This window comes from Pseudophryne corroboree, chromosome 4 (genome assembly GCF_028390025.1).
Source record: "Pseudophryne corroboree isolate aPseCor3 chromosome 4, aPseCor3.hap2, whole genome shotgun sequence".
In the NCBI taxonomy this organism is placed as follows: domain Eukaryota; kingdom Metazoa; phylum Chordata; class Amphibia; order Anura; family Myobatrachidae; genus Pseudophryne; species Pseudophryne corroboree.
The window spans coordinates 328,690,168-328,701,728 of NC_086447.1; the positions used below are offsets into that span (position 1 = coordinate 328,690,168).

General features: G+C 43.1%; 1 pseudogene; it reads left to right on the forward strand.

Annotated features, from left to right (window-relative positions):
- The first annotated feature begins 980 nt into the window (after positions 1-980).
- LOC134912819 (5S ribosomal RNA) lies at positions 981-1,099 on the forward strand (annotated as a pseudogene).
- Positions 1,100-11,561: the final 10,462 nt, after the last annotated feature.

Here is an 11,561-nt window from a genome sequence, read left to right on the forward strand (position 1 = left end):
CATAGGTCTTCAAAAAGAGGAGACTCCTGGTCTTCCTCCAGGAATGACCTATACAGGTGGCTGCAGCTGGGTGGATGAGCAGGTGGTGAGGAGGATGCTGGTATGGGTGGTGATGGATCTGGGCATGAGGAAGGGACTGGTAAGGGGGTTGTGGGAGAAGCAAATGATGAAGGGGTGGAAAGGGGGTCATTGCAGCAAGGGGCGAGGAGGCACTCAGACAGGAGGATGGGTGAGTAGGCTCTGCTGTTTTAGGTAAAGGTCTAAGGCCAACTATTTGGCTGTCATTTTTAAGGCGCCATAAACGCCCTTGAAACAAGAGCTCGCTGCTTAGTCGCTCAAATGCCATTTGCTGGTTTGGAGCCAGCTGGAATAAACCATCTGCCAAATAGGTTGCAAATGCATCATATTGGTCAGGAGGTCTTCTTAGAACATGCTCTGCCCGGCTCATAAATTCCTCCTCTGTTGTGGCTGTTTTCTTGCCCTTGCAGTGCAGTTTTTTAGAGGGTGGTTGTGGCGGGGTGGGTGTAGTGGCAGGTTCTTTCGATGAGCCTGGAGACTCCGCTAATAGAGAGAGGTCCGGAGTCGGAGGTTGTTCTGGCTCGGCACTGTGATGCTATGGGACAAAAAAGAGAAACATTTACTAATCAAATGTATTTTCTTTTTTATTTAAGTTCCCTACCAGCGTGGAAGAGTGGAAAGCCATCACAGAGGAGTTTGACCAGCGTTGGAATTTTCCGAATTGTGGAGCAGCCATTGACGGCAAACATGTCTGCATATCCCAGCCTTTTCATTTTCATTATTACTTTGGATTTATAGATCACTGATCTTATCACATCAGTATATACATACACCTCACTCAATCAATCCAATCAATCAATCAATCAATCAATCAATCAGCATTTGCACGGCTCTATACATTCAATTTAATTAATATTTAACAACAATGTGCTGGAATTGATGTTATGTACTAGAACATATTTACCTACAGTCAGACCGCACTGAGTGCACCCAATCTCGTCCGATCTTGGAAGCTATACACTACAGGGCCTGGTTAGTACCTAGGAGGGAGACCACCAGAGAATACCAGGTACCATAGGTAGTTTGTTCATCCACACTCTAGCAGTAGTCCGTCTTTTCCAGACACAATTTTCAGTATAGACAGCATTTGAATTACGCTGAGCCAACATGAGCTAACGATTCTTACAATTAATCCCCATCAAAAGGGTAGACAATCTATTATGAGGATTAAGGAATTGTATATTTTTGCCTACCAATACATTATCGCCTAGGATTATAGCATTTGTGCTTATATCAAAATATATATAATGTCTGCTTCCTTCTTTTTAAAGTATATACCAATAAAAATGTAATTTTAATCAATTAATTTTTTCATATTATTTTCAAGTGTGCCCTGGAAAAGACACATAGTTGCTTTTGGCCTTTTTTTCTTATAGAAGGTCATATCTTTGTTTCATAGTTCATTTAACTATCTTCTGTGAACACCACCAACTTATTGCTGAACCAATTGTTATTGAGGCTTAATGTTGGTTTTGTAAAACTATAAGATTAAAAAATACTATATTATATCCTGTGCAGATTAACACCCTTTTAGTGCATATCCCAGCCTGTCAACAGTGGTTCCTACTACTACAATTATAAGGGCTACTTCAGTATCGTTCTGATGGCAGTGGTTAATGCGAACTACGAGTTCATCTTCCTGGATGTCGGCAGTAATGGGCATGCTTCAGATAGTGGCACATTAAAGAATACCAAATTCTACCAGAGACTCACCTTCAACACCCTTCACTTGCCGTCTGTCAAGGAAACAAAACATGGGTTAAGTTTTGTGTTCTTGACAGACGAGGCATTCGCCCTGCTTGAGCACATCAGGAAGCCATATGCGCAAATGTGCCTAGACCACGACAAAAGGATCTTCAACTACAGGCTATCCAGGGTACGCCATATTGTGGAGAGAAATCCTGGCCAACCGCTTTCGCATATTCCACACTGCCATCAACCTAAGGGTGGACAAAATAGACTGGGTCGTCACGGCGTGCTGTGTCCTGCACAATTCACTCAACCACAAAGTCACACAGAAAAGGGCTACCGGCACAGCACCACAAGAAGACCCAGATCTGCCAGAGGATGTAGTGCAGATATCCTCCATGGAAACACCTGCACAACAGTATAGGGGGACTGCACGAGCTAAACAGGTCAGGGACCGGTACATGGCCTATTTTAACGGAGTGGGTGCTGTCCATTGGCAGGAGGAATCCATTAGATAAAGTAGAGTGGACTACACCTTTTCTCCTGTAACAACAAACTTGAACATTGCACAAGCACATTTTTAAATACTGTGTCTCTACTTGCCGAAACTGGCTGCGAACTTTCATCCACAGTGAGCAGCATGTCCTCTGCCTCGCTCCCCACCATTAGGACGACTGCAGTCCTCTGTGACTCCTGACTCAGGGTGAACGTAAGGAGTTCGTAATAGCAGAGGGTGATCTCATACACGTGGTCGGCTCCGGCACCCAATCTCTTTGAAGACTCAATCTTCTCATGTTCCTTTAGGAAGACTGCGTAAATTTTTAATTTTTTTAAGCACCCAATCCAGATTGGCATCCGGATGAAATGCCCGGCTATGGTCTGCCAAATCTTCAATGGCTTTGGCCCTTTTCACTTTATTACTGTAATCTTTGCATTTTGTGCGGCTAAGACACTCGAACTCACGATATTTATCAATAAATCCTTCGACAGACTCGTGCTCCTTTGCCAGTGCCAGAGACATTTATATTGGGAGAAAGGAAAACAATCATTAATATTTGTAAATTTCCCAAAAAAGTTTTTTTATGTTGACTTATATAATTTGGTAAGTTAATTTTAGTTTAGTTAGTTCTGTTCATGTAGTTTAGTTAGTTCAATTCATGTAGTTATAGTGTGTTGATATATTCTAAAATGTTAAGGTTTTAATAAAATCTTATTACATACATCACATTTAATGTTTTTCATCCACATTATAGTTGTTAATTTTTTATTAAAGGAAACTCACAGAAATGTCTGTCACATAATATTGGTGGCCAGTGCGGCCATATATAACGCAATCAGGGGCCTGGGTCCCCATAAAAATAGCAAACAGTGGTCACGTAACATTGGTGGCCAGTGTGGCCATATATCACTATATCAGTGGCATCAGTGGGCAGCAAGGGCATAGGAGAGCAGTAGTACACATACCAGGATGCAATTGTATTGTGATGGGATCCAAAAAGAAGGTTACTGCTGCGCTTGAAGCCTGCAGGATGCTTGAGAAGATAGCGGTGGGTGAGAGTGTCCAGGAAATGCCACTCAAAGTGCGGATCACACGATGGTCGCACGATGATTGGAGATAAAAACACACACAATTTGTACACGATCGGCACCCAATCGAAGGTCGGATTGACGAATCTTTACTGCAGTAGGTAAAATCCCCAATCTGACATACGAGTGGCGGGGCGCGCATAGGATAGGCATCCATTTTAATTGTTGTCAAAACAGGTACGATTCTGCACTTTTTCCATATAATCGATAGTACAACATGTCAAAATCGATGAATGGAGGCCAAATCATCCTGGTGTGTAGCCATACTTAGTTATTTAAAGTGCACATACTGTAGATGTACTATCTTAGATGGGAAGGTACCAGGCATAGTGCAGGTAGTGATATTATGAACCTAAAGACAAATGTTTGTTATATTAGCTGCTGTATATAATGTATTTTTAACAACTTTCTGCAACAGAGATTTTAAAATGTCTAGCTAGACACAGACTGGGTAAATCATTGTTGGATAATAGCTTATTGTTCTACGCATTTATTATGTATTTCCTATGCATTGGAAAATTAGAGATTTGCATGGTCATACAGTTTTAGGCTGAATTTGGGTCAATTGTATCACAGAAAAGTTTTTATATCTCTACTCCCATATATTGTGCAATACCCTCTTAATAATATCAAATTCATCTAAAGATTAGTAGCACCTACGGTATAAAAAAGAACTCAACAAACAGCAACAAGTACTAATAATTTCCACTCTGGTAAACGTGAGACAAGTAAAGCAGCAAATAGTTATCTGTAACATTTAGTTACTCAGTAAATGTATTAGGTATGGCAGTCAGGAACCTGTTGTACTGTACAGCAGCACAGAAAGTGTTTAAATAAACTCCAGAATCCAGTTTAGACAAGAATTATTTAAAAAATAAGTTGAAAAAATGTAACAAATGTACCAAAAAAACCAAAACATAATATTTTGCAAGCTAAAACATTTAACTGATATTTGTAAACCAAGGAATGAAGAAGGGATGATTGTTATTTGAGAGTACTGCTTAATCTGATATACACACAGACTATAATGATTGTTTACCAACTCAATGTAATGTTGAATTTAGAACAGGAACAGACAATAAAGGATGTTTATTATACCAAAATAATGTTGAATTCCTATGGAGACAATATAAGTGAATATGCGTATATTCTTAGTTATATTGTGAACAGTATCAACCTGAACAATTGATAATTTAACACATTACCCAGTGTTCGTTTAAGTCAAATACAAATAGTTTGGAGAAACACAATTACATTGGCATTAATAGTATTTTAAGACTGCAAGAAAGATGTTGGTTACATTATGCCTAAAGTTACAGTACAGCATTGTGTGCAGATAGGAATGTGCACACAATAGCATCTACTAGCACATAAAGAACATTTATTCTCTGCATCCTGATCATGAGGCTAAGCAGCATGCAGCAAACGTCATTTCACTTAACCCTAATGAATACACAAACAACATATTTAACAATGTCAGTTTAAATAATGGATTCAAAGAGAAGACAATAATCATATATAGTAAGTACCTAAACTGCAGCAGAATCATCTACGACATATACAGTAGTATGTAATCATTCATTTTAACATATTGCAATTAACTATATAAAAAAAAATAAACTCCTTATACCCTAAATAGAGTGTGTGAGGATGTCCACCAACAGCTTAATGAACATTATACCATCACTAAAATTGAGTTAATTATTTACTTGTGTTTTAAAATTTGGGCTTTAACCACTTAACTGATGATTTATTTTGCCGAAAACCGCTCCAAAATTGTCGTTTTTTTTTTAAATTAGTGAATTAGGTGAAGAACATGAATTTAACCCTATCCCAAATGATTTTAGTTAAAAAAAGGGAATTTTTTTCCTTACAAATAGTTTCCCCCAAACATCGAAACATCGATCGGGAACATTGTGACCATCGGAACATTGTGTCGACTGCGGCTTTCATTTTGAAAGCTGGGATAGCCTGCAGGTATACAGGGAGGGGGGGGGGGGGGGTGTCTGGGGGTGGCTTGGGAGGGTTCATTTTATACTCCCCAGCGGATGCCATTGTCTGAAGCAGCTGGAGGGGGGGGGGGGGGATATTGCCATGCTGACCGATCATCAGTGATCGGCAGCATAGCAATCAGTGCGGGAGAGTGAAGGGAGGCAGAGGGACCTTCCGGTCCCTCTGACAGCAGCAGTGGAGGGAAGTTTCTCTTCCCTGCCGCTGCTAACACTCTCTATCTGATTGGTCGCATCCTGTGCGACCAGGTCAGATAGCGCACTTGCAGGCATGGTCGCATCTGATGCGACCATGCCAGGCAAGTGGTTAAACAATTTTCACTTACATGAGTAATGAGACAGAAACTGACAAATAATCTAGACACGTTATTCCAATGGGCTAGATAGTTTATTTGAAAGATATGTTCAGCTCTGCATTTCTGAATCTACCCCAAAGTATATGGAATTCACAGTTCTACAATACAGATCGCATTGGGTAGGAAATGTCATCGGTTGGGATGCTTGTGGTCAGAAGACCGACTGCAGCTTAGAATCCCAACATGGGCAAGGTAAGTATACTTACCCTACCACAATGCCCCCCTAACCCTAACCCTCCCTCACTGCAGCCTAACCCTAACCCCCCCCACATGCAGCCTAACCCTAATCCCCCCAGTGGTGCCTAAACCTAACTCCCCCATCCTGCAGTCTACTAACCCTCCGCACGCAGCCTAATCCTAACCAAACAAAACCTGCTTCAAACTCCTCACCCTTATGTACAAGAACCTCTCCAACCCCACTGCTCCCTATGGGGGTAATTCTGAGTTGATCGCAGCAGCAAGTTTGTTAGCAATTGGGCAAAACTATGTGCACTGCAGGGGGGCAGATATAACATTTGCAGAGAGAGTTAGATTTGGGTGAGTTATTTTGTTTCTGTGCAGGGTAAATACTGGCTGCTTTATTTTTACACTGCAATTTAGATTTCAGTTTGCATACACCCCACCCAAATCTAACTCTCTCTGCACATGTTATATCTGACCCTCCTGCAGTGCATATGGGCCCTCATTCCGAGTTGTTCACTCGCAAGCTGCTTTTAGCAGCTTTGCACATGCTAAGCCGCCGCCTACTGGGAGTGAATCTTAGCATAGTAAAATTGCGAACGAAAGATTAGCAGAATTGCGAATAGACACTTCTTAGCAGTTTCTGAGTAGCTCCACACTTACTCTGCATCTGCGATCAGTTCAGTAAGTTTCGTTCCTGGTTTGACGTCACAAACACACCCAGCGTTCGCCCAGACACTCCCCCGTTTCTTCAGACACTCCCGCGTTTTTCCCAGAAACGGTAGCGGTTTTTCACACCCAAGTAAGTGTGGAGCTACTCAGAAACTGCTAAGAAGTGTCTATTCGCAATTCTGCTAATCTTTCGTTCGCAATTTTATTATGCTAAGATTCACTCCCAGTAGGCGGCGGCTTAGAGTGTGCAAAGCTGCTAAAAGCAGCTTGCGAGCGAACAACTCGGAATGAGGGCCAATATGTCATACCTGATCTTCATTCATACTCCCTCCCACTCTCTCTGGTCGGCAAATGACAGTCACCTGTTCTCCCTCTGGTAACCACATCTCACTCCTGAATCCAAGATTTCTCCTGTGCTGCACCCCCCCTCCCCCATATCCCCCACTGGAATGATCTCCCTCTTTCTATCAGTCTGTCCACTTGTCTGAATAGCTTCAAACTTTCATCGAAAACCTACCTGTGTTTACCATGTAGTTTACCTCCCTCTTTTTTTATCCTTCATATCGCCTACTCTCACCTCCTGTCATCAGATCCCCTATGTGTCTACTTGGTGTCTGCCCCCTTTCCATTAGATTGTAAGGTCTAATGAGCAGGGCCATCTTCCCTGTTGTTCTTACAACCTATAATGCTTACTCATCAGCTAGACTGAGCACGGCCTCCTTAGGCACTCTGACCCTTGACTCAACTCCTTCAGTGCCCTCACACCTGTCTCATTCATTCTAATCCTGCTGGGTGCTCCCATGTTAATAGGCACAGGTTTCAGCTTTCACTAAATAAACCCCTGCACCCCTTACCCACTCAGACTAACAACTGCTGTGTTACTAATTGTAGCATTATTTGTTTACTGTATTGCAATTTTTCACCATTTACTGTCTTGTTGTTTCAGCTCAGTAGGATGCTGCAGACCATTTGTGGCACCCTAAAATAAAGATTAATAATAATTCTGGGGTACAAAATGGGTATTGATTCCAGTGGTCACTGACAACTACTGTTCATCACAGCCTTGGGCCAAACCAGCAAGAGGAAATCAAAGATGAACTTAATACCTCCTTAATATGCCAGGGGGTAGAGGAGGAGGCCGCAATCACATAGGATTCGACCATGTCAGAGGTGGTGGTTGCATCCTCTATGAAATGTGTCGACTTGTGCCCTTTATGGACTGTCCTGGTCTGGGCTTGTGTGCATTGCACACCCTGTGCTATTGTACTGTAGATACAGTATGCCCTTTATTCTGATCTGTCATTTTTATGCAACTACTCTGCATGAAAGACATCAGAGTACAGAATACATTAAAAAATCTTTAGTACAAATGGATATCTAAAATATAGACCTGTGTGCATTTGTTTTTCTATGTTATAAAAAACCTCTCCATATTTTTTAAAATCATAAATTTTTATTAAAGGTTTGCAAGGGAAATAAACAGAATGCAATGCAGAGCATATAATCGCAATAATATTAATAATTCTGACCGCAAGCATCCCAACCGAATACATATAATAACCAATACATTCAAACGAGAGGGGTAATTGGCATAAACTGCAAAGAAAGTAGGTTGCAGGAGAATGGGAAAAAGGCTGGGTACCTGTATCTCACATACCTGTATGAGCCCATGGCTTGGAATGAAAAAGAGATGGAAGCAGGTACTGTATATACTGTAGGGTTTAGGGGCCAAGAGCTTAGAGTACAAGAGGGCATTTGTACTTATGGGATACGCAGTTTCAACAAAAAAAGACACCCAACGCTAATGGAATTGCATGGGACCTGTCAGCTCACTCACGCCAGGCATATCCTGCTACCATGGCCACAACTACGGGGGACTAGGGGGTCATGTGACCTGTGTGCCAGATTGGAGGGGGCACCTCAATGATCTGTTTAATACCCCTAACACCCCCTACCTGTGCGCAGCAGTGCCATAGAGCCAACAGAGCACAAGCTCCAGACTCTACTAGCTGTCGCGGCTGACTAACGAGCCAGGCACAAAGCAGCGCTGTGAGGAAACTGAGCTAAACTACAGCTCCCAGCAGCCCTTGCTGTGGGAGCTGTAGTTTACTTTCAGTTTCTTCTATGTAGACGTGTGCTGTCAGTGCCGTAACTAGACATTTTAGCGATGTGTGCAAGAAACCGCATCGGCGCCCCCCCCCCGCGCATAATGTTTTTAAATTAATTCTACCTCCCCCCTCATCAAGCACATACAGCTAGTTACAACACTGCTTTAATGAATCAGCAGCATCAGAGGTCATAGGAATTTGTCAGTCACATAGCTGAATGGTGACTGACATTACCTCCCAACAGACCACAGATGCTAAACTAGTGTACAGTATGTAATGAAATAATAGTAACAGCAATGTAATTAGGGATAAAAAAAAAAAAAAAACCAGGCACTGTGTCCCCTCCCCAGATCTTTCCAAATGCATCCAAAAATGAAAACTTACAATTAAAAAGAAAAAATAATAATAATAAAAGATCAGTAATAACTACAAGGACTTGTACTTCTTATGCTGTGTTGGTGTATATAGGTGATGAAAGACCCCATACTCACAGGCTTATATCACACCACCGTGTTACAGGATCTATATAGCCTTTTGTAACACGATGTGTGTGTGTGCATCTATCTATCTAACATGGCATGTCTCCCCTATACAGTAAATACCATTTGTGATATCTAACCAGCTGTTGTGCTTCTACCTTTGTTTTTACCTGCCAGTCAGGCAGCACCTATTGCGTCCACCCTCGGCCTCTGCTCCCCCTCTGTCCTTTGCTCCGCATGGCACTGACACAGTCACACTCACTGTCACTCTTTGGAGCTGCTGGGAGGAGATAAGTGCTGCAGCAGTTTCCCTGTAAACTCGTCCATCTCTATGGCGCTGTAGAATGATCGCGCTGCCCCATGAGACTGTGTAAAAGCACTCCGTCTCCCCAAAATAAAATTACCGTGGCTTCTTTCCCAAGGGCCTTTTAAAATGTAAAAATAGATTGGCGCAACGGAACAACCCAGCGCCATCCTGTCATGCATACCGTCACTGAACGCTTCATGCCGGCTCTGCATTCACCGCTCCCAGCCCCATCAATACTCACCCACAACTGCCCGCTGCCTCTTCTTCCAGGGTTCTGGCTCCCAGCTGACGCCCACCTGACTCCACAGCGCAGCGGGGTCCCTTACATCACCAGTGCCGGTCGTCGTCCAGGAACCAGCACAGCTCCCTCAGCTCCCTAACTGCTATCTGGCCGAGCAGAATGTAAGAGGTGGAGCTGCTAGGCTGATTAGTCAAGCCTGGCAGGGGAGGCAGACAACAGGGTGCTTCTTCTCTCTCTGCTCCCCCGCCCCCACGCCCTGAATACACCAATGAGCACAGCGGTGAATTCTGAACTCTTCTCCGCTGCCTACAGCAGACAGGGCGGCCATTCAGGGTCACAGCGCACATTGCGCTCTCACCTAAAGTGCGCTGTGTGCAACGCATACTTCGCCCACAGGTAGTTACGGCCCTGTGTGCTGTGCCTGCAGCTGCAGAGCCGGATTGAGAGGGGACACAGGGAACAAGCTGACTCCCCAGCCTCCCCAGCCAATTGAGGAGGTGGCTTCATTTAAATTCTTGGGCAAGTATATTTGACACCATACACCTAAAAATATCTCTGGATTTGTGTCAAACTAAAAATGCCATTTGATATTGGCCACATCAAATAATACTAATGGGGGATGTAAAAATGTTAATGTCATTTATTGAAGCATGCATAATATCCAGGTAATTCATGGAAATTAATAGAAGGCCCTAATATGATCTAATTAATAGGAGTTTGTAAGAAAGGAACTGATTAAAAATTTATGTTGGGCTGGTACAATAAATAAGTTAAATATTTAAATACAAAAGGATTGCATAAGTCCATTATCCATTCTAACATATATATACACATAGTAGTATAAGATCAGAATCCACACAGAGGAAAAAAGGTTTGATGGATTGAAGCCAAAAGAAAGGGACAATTGACTGACAGGTCCCAGAACCAATGACGAGATGAACATTGGGATTTATAGAATCGGAAGTAGTGGCTCAGGCTAGAGCCCTGAGGAAGCCAACGGTGGAACGATTGTGGGCTGCTTTCCAGTTAATGTTGAAAAAACCATACCTCCCAACTTTGCGGACTGCCGAGGAGGGACACCTGCATGCGCACAGCATCTATTCACCGCTGCTCTGATCAGAGCAGCGAGTGACAGGGGGAGATCTCCCAACTGCCCCCCCCCCCCCACCCATGGGACACTGCGACCCGCGGGTGGGACAGTGAGACAGACCGTGAAAAACGGGAACTGTCCCGCCAAAATCGAGACAGATGGGAGGTATGAAAAAACTATGAACCTATCTGTGTATTAAATACTAATGTATACCTATCCTGCATGGTATCTTTGATATCCGTGACTGTGGACACTAACCCAAAACACCTCTGTTGCCGGTGGCAACTGTTAAAACTACTACCACTACACGGAGGAAGGAAGGCGAGAACCCAGGAGTCACGGCATTAGCTCCTGCCCACGCTGCGGCCGTCAGCGGGAGTTATACAGCAGAGCAGCGGATGCTGTTGTATATTATTGTGACATTTACACTAACAGTAAAGATATTAAACACCATTTGTGCAGCACTGTATATGGGAGTTGACTATAACTGAGATAATGTGCTGCTTCATATCACATGGTTCACAGTGAATAATATGTGGGCTGATAATTACAGTAGCATAACAATGGTGAGCAACCCTAACCTCTATAATTATTAAAAAATAACCACACCTCTAGAGACACTCGGGAAGCCTTTTTACAAAAAAGCAGATTAAGGGATTAAATGCACCTTAATGTAAGGATGTGCCCTGTGGGCACATCCATGTTGTGGTCCCTAGCTGGGGACAGCGCTGGGGCAGCATGTCTGTCCCCAGCGCGGAGTGTGCG